This window comes from Suncus etruscus, chromosome 16 (assembly GCF_024139225.1).
Source record: "Suncus etruscus isolate mSunEtr1 chromosome 16, mSunEtr1.pri.cur, whole genome shotgun sequence".
Taxonomy (NCBI): domain Eukaryota; kingdom Metazoa; phylum Chordata; class Mammalia; order Eulipotyphla; family Soricidae; genus Suncus; species Suncus etruscus.
In genome coordinates, this window is record NC_064863.1 from 84,770,633 (window position 1) to 84,789,133 (window position 18,501).

Consider the following 18,501-nt stretch of genomic DNA (forward strand, 5'->3'; position numbering starts at 1 on the left):
ACCAGTAGTGGTGGAATTAAAGGCAACCGCAACCCCTGTAAGAATCAGGCAATACCCCATGAGTCAAGAAGCAAAGCAGGGAATAACTCCCCACATCAGAAAGCTCTATAAGCAAGGAATTCTGGTAAAATGCCAGTCCCAATGGAATACTCCACTCCTCCCTGTCAAGAAACCTAGCTCCGGGGACTATAGACCAGTACAGGACTTGAGGGCAGTTAATGCCCGGGTGGAAGACATTCACCCTACGGTGCCCAACCCCTACAATCTGCTTAGTACCCTCAGTCCAGACAGAATTTGGTACACTGTGTTGGATTTGAAAGATGCCTTTTTCTGCTTACCCTTGCACCCAGCTAGCCAGCCGTTGTTTGCTTTCGAGTGGACAGACACGGAGGCCGGCATCTCAGGCCAGCTGACATGGACACGACTCCCGCAAGGATTTAAAAACTCCCCCACCATTTTTGATGAAGCTTTGCATCAGGACCTACGTGCTTTTCGCGAACAACACCCACAGGTAACTCTGTTAGAGTATGTCGATGACCTGTTGATCGCTGCCGAAACCGAGGGCAGTTGCAGGCAAGCCACTCTAGATTTGCTACAAGAGCTAGCCCAGCTGGGATACCGGGCCTCTGCCAAGAAGGCCCAATTATGCAGACAGGAGGTAACGTTCCTAGGATATACCCTACGTGATGGCAAACGATGGCTGACGGAGGCTCGGAAAAAAGTAATTGCCCAAATCCCGCCACCAACAACACGGCGACAGCTGCGTGAGTTCCTGGGAACAGCAGGGTTTTGCCGTTTATGGATTCCGGGTTTTGCCAACCTGGCAGCACCTCTATACCATCTCACAAAGGGAGATGCAGCATTTGAATGGACTCCTGATTGCCAACAAGCCTTCGATGCAATCAAGACGGCCCTGCTGTCCGCCCCAGCGCTGGCTCTACCTGATGTGAGTAAGCCATTCACTTTATTTTTGGAAGAAAGAGGCGGGGTGGCCAGAGGCGTCTTAACCCAAACACTCGGGCCGTGGAAAAGACCGGTTGCCTACTTATCAAAGAAATTGGACACAGTAGCCAGTGGCTGGCCCAAGTGCCTTAGGGCAATTGCAGCCGCGGCCCTTTTGGTAAAAGATGCTGACAAAATCTCCCTTGGGCAAAAGCTAACTATAGTAGCCCCACATGCACTGGAAAGCATCATCCGCCAGCCTCCGGACCGGTGGCTCTCAAACGCAAGAATTACACACTATCAAAGTATTCTGCTAGACAAAGACAGAATTCATATCGGAGTACCCGCCACCTTAAACCCGGCCACTCTGCTGCCTGAAGAAGAAGCAGAGCCGGTACTGCACAAATGCCAAGACATACTGGCTGAGGAAAGCAGTACCAGAAAAGATCTCCAGGACCAGCCATTAAAGCAGTCAGATGTGATATGGTTTACAGACGGGAGCAGTTTTGTAAAAGGAGGAGAAAGAAGAGCCGGAGCAGCAGTAGTAAGCAATCGTAAAGTGGTTTGGGCCCAACAGCTGCCAGATGGAACTTCTGCTCAGCGGGCAGAACTAATTGCATTAACAAAAGCTTTAAAATTAGCAAAGGGGAAGAAAGCCACCATCTACACAGATAGTCGGTATGCTTTTGGAACCGCCCACGTCCATGGCATAATTTATCAAAGACGAGGGCTGCTGACTTCAGCGGGAAAGGACATTAAAAATAAAAAGGAAATACTGGAATTATTATCTGCCCTTCAACTCCCCAAAGAACTGGCCATCGTTCACTGCCCCGGACATCAAAAAGGAAATGGAGCAGTAGCAGCAGGGAACCGAAAAGCAGATGCAGAGGCAAAGGCTGCAGCTGAGGGACTACTGCCCTGCCCCGTCACAGGACCAAGGCCACTTCAGGAGGAGGCATTAGTATGGGTCAGAGAAGACATCCCTATACCTCCACTCAAGCCGGAGTGGAAAACTACAAAAATTGCTGAACTAGATCCGGAAGAAATAGAAGAGCCTGACCCAGAGGCAAGAAGGTTGTTGCCACTCAAGGAAGTACCTAGACAAGAGAAAACTTCAAGAATTCAAGAGTACCTAAAAACACTCCATCGCCTCACCCACCTAGGGCCCAGGAAAATGTTAGAAATTGCAAGAGACTGGCTGGGGGACACGCGCCCCGAGGAAATAAAAAGACTTGCAGAACAAGTTGTTAAGTCGTGCCAGCCATGTCAGCTGGTAAATGCCTACCCTGGAAGAATCAAAATGGGAAAACGATTAAGAGGAACACGACCTGGACAGCACTGGGAGATTGACTTCACCGAGATCAAGCCCACCAAATATGGACTGAAATACCTATTAGTTTTTGTGGACACTTTTTCCGGCTGGGTAGAAGCCTACCCCTGTAAAAATGAAACTGCGCAAATGGTATCTAAGAAAATTCTGGATGATATTTTCCCCAGGTTCGGACTTCCCCAGGTAATCGGGTCCGATAACGGACCTGCTTTCGTGGCCCAGGTAAGTCAGGGATTGGCCAGGGCTCTGGGAATCAATTGGAAGCTACATTGTGCCTATCATCCCCACAGCTCAGGACAGGTAGAGCGTATGAATAGAACTATTAAGGAGACTTTAACTAAATTATCTCTAGAGACTGGCGTAAGTGACTGGATTTCCCTCCTCCCTTCAGCCCTTTTCCGGGCTCGAAACACCCCTCTCCCCTCCCAGTGTAGTTTAACCCCTTTTGAAATCCTATATGGGGCTCCTCCCCCAGTAAAAGTTATAACTGATACTTATGAACCTTCTCTTGCTTCCTCTTCCCCCTTGACTGCCCGACTGGCTGCTGTCACCATGCTGCAAAAGTGCATCTGGAAAAATCTTCAGCAGGCATACGAGCCCGGGGACCTGACAGTACCACACAACTACAAGCCAGGAGACTCAGTCCTCGTGCGGCGACATCGTGCTCTAACACTAGAACCCAGGTGGAAGGGACCGTATGTTGTCCTCCTCACGACCCCTACTGCAGTTAAGGTAGACGGTATTGCGGCGTGGATACACGCCTCACATTTAAAGCCAGCACCAATAGAATTTAATCAGAATGAGTGGGCAGTGGAACGAGCAGAAAACCCGCTCAAAATCCGGCTTAAACGCCAGCAAACTGCTCCTCCTGCCTCAACTCCTGTGGTTACTTCTAATGCCCCCAGTCTTAGGGGGGTTTGATCGGCCAGTGGAACACCAAAAGCTGTTAAGGACTCTCTACGGTAACCCCTGTGACTGCCCCGGAGGTCATCAGTTCAAACCTGAGTACCGAGCTACACAGGCAGTCGACTGTGGCACTAAAACGGCCTATCTCCAGCTCAAGCCATCAGCTTCCACAGGTGAAATCAAGGCTCAGTGGGTATGTAAGCAAAAACCCCAACCCCTTCCCCCGGACACGAAAGGAACCTGCCCCCCAGGATGTGTAGAGCTAACTCAGGTACACTCACGGTGCTATAAAACCTATCAGCAGTGCGTTAAAAATGGCCAACTCTACCTGGTGGCGAAACTAACTGATACCTACAAGGGGAGCACTGGAGGTGAATGGGGTCCTGAAACTTTTAAAACTCCATACGGGGCAGCACATTGTCTAGCAAATATTGGAGATGTGGTCTGCTGGCCTCTAAAAGCCCCTTTACATATATCAGATGGGGGAGGGCCCACAGATCAAGAAAAAGAAAAGGAAGCCATAGAATGGGCCGAAAAGGAAGTTTATAACCTAATGCCAAACTGGCCCAAGCACCCCTCCCTTCAAGCTAGGGTGCTAAATGAGGATCTGGATTCAAATATACACGACATTCTAAAGTACACTCACAAGCTCTTAAACCAAACCAACCCAGGCTTAGCGGCTGACTGCTGGCTATGCATGAAAATGAGTAACGATTGGCCATTAGCAATACCTGTGCCTAAACCAAATATAAGTAGCTTTTCAAACTGCACCTATACCAAGCCCTTTAAGGTAATCCCTCAGGAATTTGACTCCTCCACTTGCTATGTTAGAAATTACTCACTAACCATAGATTTAGGGCAAGTACCAACAACAAGGTGCTCTAACATCTCCGAAGTCTCTTTGGACTTGGGATGCCTCCCCCCAGGACAGGTCTGGGTCTGTGGAGGAAATTTGGCTTATCCAGTGTTACCCAGAAATAGCACAGGCATTTGTGCACCTGCCTTCCTGCTACCCAACATTGATGTTCTCCCAGGAACTGAACCAGTCCCTCTTCCCAGCATAGACCTCCTGGGAGGACACCGAACTCGTAGGGCTGTAGTATTACTACCCCTGCTGGCTGCGTTAGGGGTGGTCGGAGGATTAGGAATGGGAGCTGCAGGGTTAGGAGTTTCATTGGACCGGTATAATAAGTTATCTGATCGACTGGCCTCAGACATCCGGCAGGTTTACAAGTCTATCCAGGACCTACAAGACCAGCATGACTCACTCGCCCGGGTGGTCCTGCAAAATCGGAGGGGACTGGACTTAATCCTAGCCGAGAAAGGAGGATTGTGTGTAGCTTTACAAGAAGAATGTTGCTTTTATGTTAATAAATCCGGAATAGTACGAGACAGAATAAAGAAACACCAGGAAGAATTAGCAAAGCGAAGGGAGGAACTCTATGATCAACCGTTATGGTCTCTATGGGGAGGAATCCTCCCCTACCTCCTGCCTCTACTTGGTCCACTGCTAAGTGTACTCTTAGTAGTTGCAGTAGGACCCTGTATCGTAAACAGAGTTGTAACTTTTATCCGCACTCAAGTGGGGGAAGTTAAGCTAATGGTGCTAAGGCAGCAATATCAGGAAGTACCCACAAAACTCTGAGTAACCACTTGCTGCACCTTGAACTTAACCCCTGAAACCAACTCCGCCCCACCTCAGCAGGAAGTAGTTACAGAAGAGAAACCGTCTGCCCAAAATCCCTTCAATGTTCTTGGCTAGCAGTGGTTACTTCGGTTACTTCTGTGTTAATTCTAAGATTAGAATTATTAACAAGAAGGAGTGGGAAATGAAAGAAGTGAAAAACATATTTTCCCCTACACATTCCTGATGGGAGTTGTCTGTCTCTTTCTCATGCAATGCAATGTTCCCCCCTCACCCTCCCCTCTGTGTTAACTACCTGCTTGTCTTTTATCTACTGAGTTACAGGTGCTGATCCATTTGCTGGCTCCCCATGGTTTTACAGACCTTGCATTAATTATCCTGAAGACATCTTGGAGACTTAATGTCTGGATCCCGCTCACTTGGAGACTTGAAGTCTGGACCCTACTCACACCTACCCCCAAAACCTCCGGATTCCCCCATATCAAAGCCCATTCCTGTTTCCTCTGTAAAAATAACACAGCCCACCTGAAAACTGTATAAAAACCCCTTGATTTCAGACCTTGGGGTTCGCAACCTCTGCTCTGCTCCGAGCATGTTTCGAACCTCTGATTGATCAGATTAAACTTGGAACTTGCCTGCAATTTGCTGAGCACGTGCCTTTTTCACTATTCTGTGCTGGGCAACTGGGGGGTCGGGTCGTCCGGATTTTTCAGTATCACTTTTCAGTAAAGCTAAAAAAAAAACAGTTTCATCCCATAATATTTTTCCAAGGATTTACTTAGCTATTTTATTAGGGACATGTTATTGTTGCATATAAATGTCAAGTGTTTGATCTACGATACTTCTTTGAAAATGTCATGGTATCATTATAGGGATTGCATTAAATCTGTATAATGTTTTGGGGATTATTGCCATTTTTGATGATATTAATCCTTGAAATCTGTTAAGAGAGGATGTGTTTCCATTTCATTGGGTGAATCTTTTTTAAATATGGAATGCTTCAAGAATTTGTGTGTCATCCTTGTGCATGGGGCCATGCTAATCTTCACTGTATTGTTTCATTGGGTGAACTTATATTTATTTTTTGTCAACTCCAAAAAAGTTTATTAGCATAATTAAAACCATTTTCTTGAATGATAACTTTTATTTTTGAAGCAGGCTTTGTATTTTTCTTTGGATAATTTTTTATGACCTTTGTTAAGATTGTAAGGCTCGTTAGTCCAGATGCTGCTCCGATGCAGAGAAATGAAGAGACAGTCTCTCAGGCAAAAGCTCAAGTGAGCTCTTTATTCTGGCTGGCCAGGGTCCAGTGCCCGTCCAGAACTGAACAGAGGCAAAGGACCACATGGCTTTCTTTGTTCATCCTTATATACCATAAGAAGGGGAGAGGGTGTAGGCATGATTTTTTTATAAGGGCATAATATCCATTAAGACATTCTGAGGCAATACAAATTCCTTATAAGGGCATAACATCCGCTAAGACATTCTGAGGCAATGAAAAAGTCATACCAGGAAGTTCCCTACAATGAGTCGTTATGGGAATTTTTACCTTGCCATAGGCAGAGTTTTCACACATCTGCATTTCAGAAGGGACAAGTTCTTTTCCTGGAACTGTGTTCCAGCCCTTACAATCCCCACTTCTTCTGTGGGAGCTTCTAATCCTAGAAGCCTCTAGTAGCCTGTGTCCAACTTTTGGTACTTTTGATGTTGGGGGGTCCCAGGGGCCAACTCCTGGTATTGTTGCCTTAACGCCACAAGCTTTACCTCTTCTACCTGAGCCTTGATGAAAGCTATGAGTCAATTGATGGTGCAGGGCCCCACGGCTACAATGACTAGTAAGGCGACTAAGGGTCCCAGTAAGGGAAGTAGGTAAGGAAGGATACCTCCCCACAGAGACCATACAGGGCTCTCAAGTAGGGCCTTCTTTCTTTTGGCTAAATCTTTTTGATGCTGGTGGATGGGATTTTTCACTATTCCTGATTTGTTGACATAAAAACAACACTCCTCCTGCAAAGCTATGTATAGCCCCTCCTCTCTCTGCTAGTATTAAATTCAATCAAAAGAAGGTTCAGGCTCTTCTGGAGCTAATGGGATGTGGAATTCTGTTTTCCACTGTTTGTGTAGGTCACGACCCCACAGGGATGGTGAAAATGGGCCCACATGAGGTTATCACTTTTTGATTTTCTGGGCTGTAAAATATCATAGTCCTCATACTCAACAGACAGGAGCTCAGACCTCCTACTCCTTCTAGTGAATACGGGATTTCCAGAAGACCAATTTTCTGGCCATGCTTTATCAGAAATTTCGGTAACCTGAGCACACGTGTCTATCATTCTGTCAAAGGTTGCCCTTTCAAGTGAAGTTTGATCATTGGGTGTTCATCTTAAAATTTAGTAACCAGAGCCACGATTCAGTTTTGAGCAGCACCAGGATCTGTGCTTACAAAACCTCTAATTCTAGTCTTATCTGAAGTCCCAAATTCTCCTTTTTTAAAGGTCCATGTAACTGGTACGGTAATAACTACAATGATTTCTCCCATAGAATCTGAGTCAATGACACAGTGGTTACTGATATACCATTTATGTTGAGGGAACTTCTGCCAAGAATTAAACCCATAGTATCTGGGGGTGGCGGGCCCACAACGCCAGTTTCTAATATGTAAGGGCATGCTCCTGGGTAAATTGTAATGTCCTCTGGGCATAATATGTATAATCCAGCGCTCCCTGATGTGGCATGAATTAATTCCCTTATAGTGATGAATTTTCTTGGCCTGGGCTTGAAAGAATTATTGTCTGTGAACTTTTCCCCTGATTTGGAAGGGCCTGGGGGGAGGCCCTGTGGGAGTTTCCCTGCATCTTATATGAGTGCCCTTGAGGAGCTGAATTTATAAGAAGACAGCAATTCCTTTTGATATGCCCCTGTTTTCAACAATGGTAGCAGACAATTTGCCTCCTGGGGATTGTGTTGAAACCTCTTCTTAAGTTATTATCAATGAGGTTTCTGGATCTGGAATCTTTCGCCCAGTGGTGACACATTTTGCATTTTGCACAAAGACCTGGTTTACAGAAAGTGCCCTGTCCCCGAGGGGAGTAAGGCATCATTCCCTTGGTAACTGGGAAGGTTTGTACCGAGTTTAAGTGGGGTGGAGGTTGGGGTTCCCCTTAGACATTTCGATAGGCATAAAGGAAATCATTCACATCTGCCTTTTCATTTAATGTATTCAATACTAATCTACAGGCCGAATTTGCATTATGATAAGCCAAAGATTTTACTAGGAAGTTTCTCATCTCCTCATCTTCGACTTGTAACTTCAGAGCATCTTTAATCTTAACTACAAACTCTGCATATGGCTCATAAGGGCCTTGGGTAATTTTTAAAAAGTTTCCTCTACCAATGCTGTTAGAATCAATTATTTTCCCATGATGACAATGCAATATCCCTAATTAAATTTAAGATTTATTTAGGTAAAGCTGCTTGTGTCTGAATATTTACAAATTGATTTTCTGCCATCAATAATTCATACGATAGAGTAACACCTGCCATTTGTTTTATCGTACCATCCAGGCTATATAATTTGGCTTTTACGTCTTCTGAATAGTTCATTTCCCATTTACTTCACTGTTTAAATGGCAGGCATATTTCAGCAATTTTTTTAAAATTATACAAAGTCCAAGATGAGTTATTACTCTAAAGTTTTAGTAACTCCACACTGTATGGTGATTTTTGACCATACTCTTCCATCTGATAAGGCACATAGTTAGAAATATTTACCCCGTGTAAAGGGGATGAGGCCAGATTAGCAAAATTAAACTAAATAGAGCTCTGAGGCCGTGCATGTGGTTCATCGTCTGAATCTGCACTGTTGTGCAATTCAATTTTGTGAATAGAATCAAGCTTCACTTCTGGAGTTAGCACCAGAGGTTGATTATTGTCTGAGTCACTACTGTCATGTGATTCGCTAGAATCAGAATTGTTTTTCTTCCAGTAAAAATTCCTATATTGTTGATGGTGGGGATAGATTCGTCAGCCTGCAGCTTGGTTTGAATTTTCATCAGAAAGATTTCCTTATTATTCATACTGGTTATATCCTCACCATTTCTACACTTTCTATTTACTAAATACCAGCCAATACCTATGCTGACAGTAACAAAGTGAGTCAACACAGAAATTCCACGAAATGGAACTCTGCTGGAACTCAGATGCCAGCACCCCTATCTGCCTGTCTTCTGTGCTGTGCTCCATTTTCAGCCTGATTTTATCCTGTGTGTGACTTACCTGCAAACAGCTCGCCTTCCCTGGAGCGTTCCCTGGAGGTGAGCTTACACGCCCAGAAAGGGGAAGCCACTGAACTTTACTGGAACTCAGATGCCAGCTTACCTATCTGCGTGTCTTCTGTGCTGTGCTCCATTGGCGGCCTGATTTTGTCCTGTGTGTGGCTCATCTGCGGACAGCTCGTCTTCTCTGGAGCCTTCCCTGGAGGTGAGTTTACAAGCCCAGAAAGTGCGGATCCAGTGGAGCACGGCTGCACAGCTTCACTGCACTGCTTCGCTTCCCAGCCATGCACATCATTTAGCCAATGAATACAACCACAACATGTAGAAAAATCCACAATACAAGTGTGACAATGGGGAAACAACGCAGGCCAGCGCCAGACATAGAGAATGACTATGGCAACTCTGATGACTTGAACATGACCAAACTACTCAGTCTCTCAGATAAAGAGTTTAGAGTCGCAATATGGAAGATGTTCAAAGAACTCAAAGAAAGTATAAAAGAGAACACTAATAAGAATCAAGAGAATATGGAGATAGAAATCAAAAAACTCCAAACTGAAATTTCAGGTCAAATAACAGGTCAGAAAAACTCAGTAGATGAATTGAAGAAAAACATGGTTGAGCTTTCCCACAGGTTAACAGCAGCTGAGGATGGAATTAGTACAGTGGAAGATAAGATGAATAACAATTCCATACAGCAGAAGAAATTGAAAAAAGCCATAAAGCAAATGATCAAACAATGGAAAAATTACTCAAAATATAGGAACAGATGAAAAAAGAAGTCTATGAAAAGCTCAACAGAAACAACTTAAGAATCATTGAAGTGCCAGAGGCCCAGGAAGAAAATCTCCAGGAAGAATCAACGGTCAAGAACATCATTAAAGAGAAACTTCCAGAGCTAAAGAATATATGTGATCAACTCCTGCATGCTTGAAGAGTACCAACCAAAAGAGACCCCAGAAAAAACACCCCAAGACACATCCTAGTCACAATGACGAATCCCACAGATAGAGACAGAATTCTGAAAGCAGCAAGATCGAAAAGAAAAATTACATTCAAGGGAACATCCTTGAGATTTATTGCAGACCTGTCACCGGAAACACTCAAGGCCAGAAGGCAGTGGTGGGACATAGTGACAAAACTCAATGAAATAAATGCTTCGCCTAGAATACTGCACCCAGCAAAATTCACTTTCAGGTTTGAAGGAACAATACATGGTTTCACAGACAAACAACAGCTTAGAAACGTTACAGACTCAAAACCATTCTTAAAAGAAAAAATGAACGGCCTATTTTAAGACAAGACTGACCAACAGACACACCAAACTTCAATATAAAGATGGCAGTAACTCCCAGGACAATTTTTTCTCTTAATGTCAATGGACTAAATGCACCAGTTAATAGATGCAGAGTGGCTAAATGGAGCAAAAAACTCAATTCAACCTTCTTCTGCCTACAAGAAACGCACTTGAATAGTCAGAACAAACATACACTCAAAATAAAAGGCTGGAGAAAAATCATCCAAGCAAACAACACTCACAAAAAAGTTGGAGTGGCCATACTAATACCAGATGATTCAAACTTTATACTTAGGAAAGTTGTAAGGGACAAAGATGGACATTTTGTATTAATCAAGGGATACGTACAGCAGGAGAAATCACTCTCCTAAACATATATACACCGAATGAGGGGCAGCAAAATATTTAATAAAAATGTTGACAAATCTGAAAAATAATATCAATAACAACACAATAATTGTGGGAGACCTCAACACGGCATTGTCAACACTTGACAGGTCAACCAGACTGAAACCCAACAAGAATATACTAGACCTGAACAGAGAAATGTAAGAAAGAAGCCTAGTAGATATATACAGGACACTCCACCCCAGAAGCCTGGATACACTTTCTTCTCTAATGTACATGGGACATTCTCCAGGATAGACTACATGCTAGCACATAAAACAAACCTCCATAATATCAAGAGGATAGAAATTTTGCAGGCTACTTTTGCTGACCACAAGGCCCTGAAATTATATGTGAATTACAAAGGGACACCGAAGAAAAACTGGAAATTAAACAGCCTAATAATGAATAACCAGTGGGTCTGAGATGAAATCAAAGAGGAAATCAAAACCTTCCTAGAAACAAATTACAATGGAGACACAAACTATCAAAACCTATGGGACACAGCAAAAGTGGTACTGAGAGGAAAATTTATAGCCTTACAAGCACACATCAGGAAAGAAGGGGCATACCTGAATAGCTTAATGAAGCAGCTCATAGAATTAAAAAGTACTCAACAAAAGAACCCAAAAATAGGGAGACAGAAGGAAATAGCAAAGCTGAGAGCAGAAATCAATGAAGTGGAAACCCTAAAAACAATTCAAAAGATCAATGAAAGCAGAAGTTGGTTCTTTGAAAAAATAAACAAGATTGATAGGCCACTGGCAAATCTAACAAAGAAAGAGAGAGAATCTTGATAACTCGTATTAGAAATAAAAAGGGAGAGATCACTACTGATATGGTTGAGGTCCAAAGGGTAATCAGAAACTACTCTGAGTAACTCTAGACCACTAAAAATGAAAACCTAGAAGAAATGAATAAATTTTTGGACTCATAATATTCCACGGTTGAATGAAGAGGATGTAGCATAACTAAACACACCCACCACTATTTGGGAAATTAAGAGAGTAATCAAATGTCTTCCCAAAAAAAAGTCCAGGCCCAGATGGATTTACTAATGAATTCTTTCAAAGATTTCAAGAGGAACTTCTACCAATCCTGGCAAGACTTTCATGAAATCGAAAAAACAGGAACACTTCCAAATAGCTTTGATGAAGCCAACATCATCTTGATACCTAAACCAGACAGAGATGCTACCAAAAAAAAAAAAAAAAAACCAATATCACTGATGAATACAGATGCAAAGATCCTCAACAAAATCCTGGCAAATAGGATTCAATGCCTCATTAAGAAGATCATCCACTACGATCAAGTAGGTTTCGTCTCAGGAATGCAAGGCTGATTTAACATCCGTAAATCTATCAACATAATACACAACATCAATAACAAGAAAAATAGAAATCACTTGATCATATCAATAGATGCAGAAAAAGCAGTTGATAAGGTCCAACACCCATTCTTTATTTTTGGGGGGGGGGCAAACCTGGCGTTGCTCAGGGGTTACTCCTGGCTCTCTGCTCAGAAATAGCTCCTGACAGGCACGGAGAACCATATGGGACACCGGGATCTGAACCAACAACCTTTGGTCCTGGATTGGCTGCTTGCAAAGCAAATGCCGCTGTGCTATCTCTCCAGGCCCCCAACACCCATTCTTGATCAAAACTCTCAGCAAGATGGGAATGGAAGGAACCTTTCTCAATATAGTTAAGGCCATCTACCACAAGCCAGAAGCAAATATTGTCCTCAATGGAGAAAAACTGAAAGCCTTTCCTCTAAATTCTGGCACAAGACAAGGCTGTCCTCTCTCACCACTCCTATTCAACATAGCACTGGAAGTACTTGCTGTAGCAATTAGGCAAGAAAAAGATATCAAGGGAATCCAGATAGGATAGGAAGAAATCAAGCTCTCGCAGTTTGCAGATGACATGATACTCTACCTAGAAAACTCTAAAGTCTCTACAAAAAAGCTTCTAGAAACAATAGACTCATATAGCAAGGTGGCAAGCTACGAAATTAACACACAAAAATCAATGGCCTTTCTATACACCAATAGTAATAAGGATGAAATGGACATTAAGAAAACAACCCCATTCACAATAGTGCCACACAAACTCAAATATCTTGGAATCAACTTGACTAAATATGTGAAGGACCTATACAAAAAATCTGTGAAACTCTACTCCATGAAATAAGAGATAACACACGGAAATGGAAGCACATACTCATGGATTGGCGGGATTAACATCACTAAAATGGCAATACTCCCCAAAGCATTGTACAGATTTCATGCAATTCCTCTAAAGATACCCATGACATTCTTCAAAGGAGTGGATCAGGCACTTTTGAAATTCGTTTGGAACAATAAACATCCTAGAATAGCTAAAGCAATCATTGGGAAAAAGAATATGGGAGAAATTACTTTTCCCAACTTTAATCTGTACTACAAAGCAATAGTTACCAAAACAGCATGGTATTGGAATAAAGACAGGCCCTCAGATCAGTGGAATAGGCTTGAATACTCAGAGAATATTCCCAGACATACAATTACCTAATTTTTGTTAAAGGTGCAAGAAATCCTAAATGGAGCAAAGAAAACCTCTTCAACAAGTGGTGTTGGCACAACTGGCTAGCCACTTGCAAAAAATTAAACTTAGACCCCCAGCTAACATCATGTACGGAGGTTAAATCCAAATGGATGAAAGACCTCGATATCAGACCCGAAACCATAAGTTATATAGAACAATACGTTGGTAAAACAGTCCTGGACATTGAGACTAAAGGCATCTTCAAGGAGGAAACTGCACTCTCCAAGCAAGTGAAAGCAGAGATTAACAGATGGAAATATATTAAACTGAGAAGCTTCTGCACCTCAAAAGAAATAGTGCCCAGGCTACAAGAGCCCCACACTGAGTGGGAGAAACTATTCACCCAATACCCATCAGATAAGGGGCTAATCTCCAAAATATACAAGGCACTGACAGAAATTTACAAGAAAAAACATCTAATCCCATCAAAAAATGGGGAGAAGAAATGGACAGACACTTTGACAAAGAAGAAATACAAATGGCCAAAAGACACATGAAAACATGCTCCACATCACTCGTAATCAGAGAGATGCAAATTAAAACAACTACGAAGTACCATCTCACACCCGAGAGATTGACTCACATTACAAAGAATGAGAACAATCAGTGTTGGTGGGGATGTGGAGAGAAAGGAACTCTTATCCACTGCTGGTGGGAATGCCGTCTAGTTCAACCTTTATGGAAAGCAATATGGAGATTCCTCCAAAACTGAAAATCGAGTTCCCATATGACCCAGCTATACCACTCCTAGGAATATACTCTAGGAACACAAAAATACAATACAAAAATTTCTTCCTTACACCTATATTCATTATAGCACTATTTACCATTGCAAGACTCTGGAAACAGCCAAGATACCCTTCGACAGATGAATGACTAAAGAAACTGTGGTACATATACACAATGGAATATTATGCAGCTGTCAGGAGAGATGAAGTCATAAAATTTTCCTAAACATGGATGTACATGGAATCTATTATGCTGAGTGAAATATGTCAGAGAGAGAGAGAGAAAGATGCAAAATGGTCTCACTCATCTATGGTTTTTAAGAAAAATGAAAGACATTCTTGCAATAATAACTTTCAGACACAAAAGAGAAAAGAGCTGGAAGTTACATCTCACCTCATGAAGCTCACCACAAACAGGGATGAGTTTAGTTAGAGAAATAACTACGTTTTGAACTATCCTAATAATGAGAATGTACAAGAGAAATAGAAAGCCTGTCTAGAGTACAGGAGGAGGTTGGGTGGGGAGGAGGGATATTTGGGACATTGGTGATGGAATGTTGCACTGGTGATGGGTGATGTTCTTTACATGACTGAAACCCAAACACAGTCATGTATTAATAAAGTTGTTTAAATAAAAAATTTAAAAAAAAAAGAAAATTACATATACCTAGCAAAGTCAGAATGCTGGAATTTAATGTGCTAAATTGGACATACCTGAATTATAACATGTTACCAAGTAATAGAATTCATAACTTTGAAGCCAAACACATTAAAAATTCATTAAAAAGAAATTCTACTATCTATGACAGCTAAAGACAATTCAATTTTCATTTGCAATATAGACCACAACCATCCAACTGCAGTGATTGTCCTTTGATCAAAACCAATTAGTTTAAAACAAAATGGAATAATCCACTTGTATAATAGAGAACCAATGCATAAACAAAAAGGTGGCAGAATCCACATGACTAACCACAGAAACCATTTAATAATCAGCAGAGAAAATTTCCAATGAAGTACTTCACTTACAGTTATTGAGGGTCCAGGTTCAGCCTGTCCAGGCGCCATAATGTTGAAAGTCAGCCCCTGAAGAGGTTGACTGATGGAGGGATGGGGGATGAGGCCTTTCTCCTCCAGATCGAACCATGCATCTGTTATCCTGTTCAGTCAGCAGTTCTGAGGTGAATGCGGCAGGAAGAAAGCCAATAGGCAGTCAGGCTTCTGAAGGAAACAGCTCTTTATTCCATGAAGAGGCCTAAGCCAAAAGGCCTAAGAATAGGCCACAGGAAAAAAGGCCTCCACCTTCCACAGACCCTTGTTTTTATGCCCCAGAATCAGTACCACCCAATGGTGGGAGCAGAATCAGTTACCACCCTAGGGTGGGAGCAGAATACCAAGTCACACCCTAGGGTAAGGCACAATCACCGATCTGGGTAGGGTCAGTAACATAATAATCCCATTAAAATGTTTACATACACAACAATAGCCAACTAATATTTGACAAAGATCCAAGAACTTGAAATGGAACAAAGACAGTGTCTTCAACAAACGGTGTTGGAACAACTTGTTAACCACCTGTAAGAAATTAAAGATGGATCCATACCTCACACCTTACACCAAAGTCAACACAAAACTAATTAAAGACTTTGAAAACAGACCTGAATCTATAAATTGTATTGAAGAATATAAAGGCAGAGCACTCCAGGACCTTAAAATCAAAAAAGTTTTTGAGAATAGAATGCCAATGGCAAGAACTTTAACATCAAGCCTAAATAAATAGGGCTACAGAAAACTAAAAAGTTTCTGCATGGTGAAAGAAACCATTTTTAATACTAGAAGCCAGTTAACAGAGTGGGAAAAGAATTTGGCACTCAACACGTCATATAAGCACTAATATCTAGGATATACAAAGCACTCAGAAAGGTGAGCTCCAAATAATCTACGTAATAAAGCCATAGAGAAATTGGGAGAAGAACTGAATAGACACTTCTCCAAGGAAGACCAAACGATGGCCAAAGACACATGAAAACATGTTCACCTTAACTCATCGTTGGGGAAATCAAAATCAAGACAACAATGGGGTACCATCTTACACAAGTGAGGATGGCTCACATCAAATATAACTGGACTAATCTCTGTTGGTGTGGATGTGGTAAGAAAGGAATTCTCATCCACTGCTGGTGGGAATGCTGTCTGGTCCAACCCATATGGAAAACACTGTAGATAGTGCTCAGTAAACTTAGAATTGAGCTGCTATATGACCCAGTAATTGCTCTCCTGGGTATCTATCCCCAAGTCGGAAGGATATTCATCCTAAAGTATGTGTGCACTCTACTATTTATTGAAGCACTCAGTACAAGATTGGGAACCAACCTCAATGTCCAACAACAGATGAGTGTATTATGAAGATGTAGTATTTAGACAAAATGGAATATGCCATAGCAGTTAGAAACAATACAATCATAAATTTTGCAGCAACGTGGATGGGTACAAAATATTATGATAAATGAAGTAAGCCAGAAGAAGGATAAAAACAAAATGATAGCACTTTTCTGAGGTATGTAGAATATACTCCATATATACATATAATACTAAAAGAACAAATCCAACAGTCTAATAGGGTATAAACTGCAAGCACTGTAGTTGTCAGCATTTACTGGGAAGAAGTGTTCAAATCAAGTGGAAGTGGAACAACACAAAGCTTTGACTATTATACCATAAAGAAACCAGAAGAAAACCAGAAACAATGATTTAGAGTCAACAGGTATGTTCAGTCTTTTACTACAAAGGCCTATGATAATGCTTTAGGGAGCTAATACACAGATACAAGTGAAGAATATAATTAGAAGCCAGAGACTCCAGTGTCAGTGTTTCCTAACAATATGTTTTAATGCTTTAATCTTACTAGGTATTAAATAACCTCTCAGCTTCTCTGTTCACAAGGATTCTAGGATACAAAGGGTTGACACCCTAATTTTACACCTCAGTGCTCAGTCATGCTAGATTCCATATTCAGTTTGCATTATTAAACGTCTTGATAAAACACTCCAATATATCCTTTTCCTTTGGTTTATGTCTTCGATTAGGGCCCGAAGCATATGATAATTCAGACCACTGAAACAGTCAACTGAGAACCACAGACTTATCAAACATGTTTGGACAAATTAACATTTCCTCTCTCTTTTGCTTCTCCCTACATCTTTCCTTCTCCCCCTTCTTCTTCTTCCTCTTCTTCTTCTTTTTCTTCTTTTTCTTCTTCTTTTTCTTCTTCTTCCTCCTCCTCCTCAATTCAATCTATGCGAAATAAAACCCACACTGTTAGTTTCTCTTTAGGGAAGGAGCTTCGATACATATGATGCAGCAGACAATACATAGGGTAGCCACCTGTATAGATAGGCCTCATTAACAATTGGTTTTAGTACTGGAGATGCAAAATCTATGTGTATCCTAAATGGATCCAGTCATTATATAAACCTGAAACCTTCATTTAGCAAGACCCAACCCAATCACCAATGAAATGCCTAGAAACTGGAAAAACTTCTCAATTCTGATGCACTGGCCCAATCTTTTTTATTTGATTTACTTACTTTTTTAAATTTATTTTTACCACATTAACTTATTTTTCTTTTCTCCTCTCTCAAATCTTTTACTCTCTCTTACTCTCTTACCTAAGCTCTACCTAAGCTAATTATTTAGCTTAATTCAACCAGTCCTTAAGAGCTCAGACCCATCTGATTAGGGTCAGACCTTTAACACCACATTTAGAATAGAACAATAATATATATTTTTATGTGGGCATGAGAACATTGACAGAGGAGTCCTCTCTGAGAGCCAAATCTAAATTGTAAACAATTCATGCTTATAGTATATATAGCCCCTCTTATACACTATCCTTCTTCCCCCCTTCAGAAATCCTACTATCACTTCACTCCAAATCCCACTTCAATATCCCTTCTTATTAATGCTCTTTACTGTCAGTTCTTAACTCACTAGTTATTGAGACCAACCTCCTTCTCCAATAATCCATCACCCAGCTCCCAAGCACAAGGACACCTTATATCTCATCCTCCAGCAAGAAACTTCACTGAACACTCCTGCTGACTCATGTTCTGTATCCCTTCTTCTCACCCCCCCCCCCAAATGTGGACTGTTGCTTGATACCGGATTCAGCTCCAGAAGGACCCACAGTGCAAGAACTCTACCTGAGCCCTTTCTGCTAAAAATCATTTATCAAACTCAACAAGACCAGAGTATGTGATGAAAATGTGCCCTGTGTTCCACCCCCACAAAAATATCTCAAAGACAACGGGGATGCCTATATTTCAGTTATATGTTTAATACTTCTATAATACTACCTCTTAACCTATGTATCCCTAAATGTAAGGTAGTGTCCTGCTTCACTTTGTT

General features: G+C 41.8%; 1 non-coding gene across 1 annotated transcript; it reads right to left on the minus strand.

The window, feature by feature from the left end:
- Positions 1-5,807: 5,807 nt before the first annotated feature.
- On the minus strand, positions 5,808-5,915 carry LOC126033186 (U6 spliceosomal RNA). Its single transcript, XR_007504325.1, has one exon. It is a non-coding gene; the product is annotated as a U6 spliceosomal RNA (small nuclear RNA).
- Positions 5,916-18,501: the final 12,586 nt, after the last annotated feature.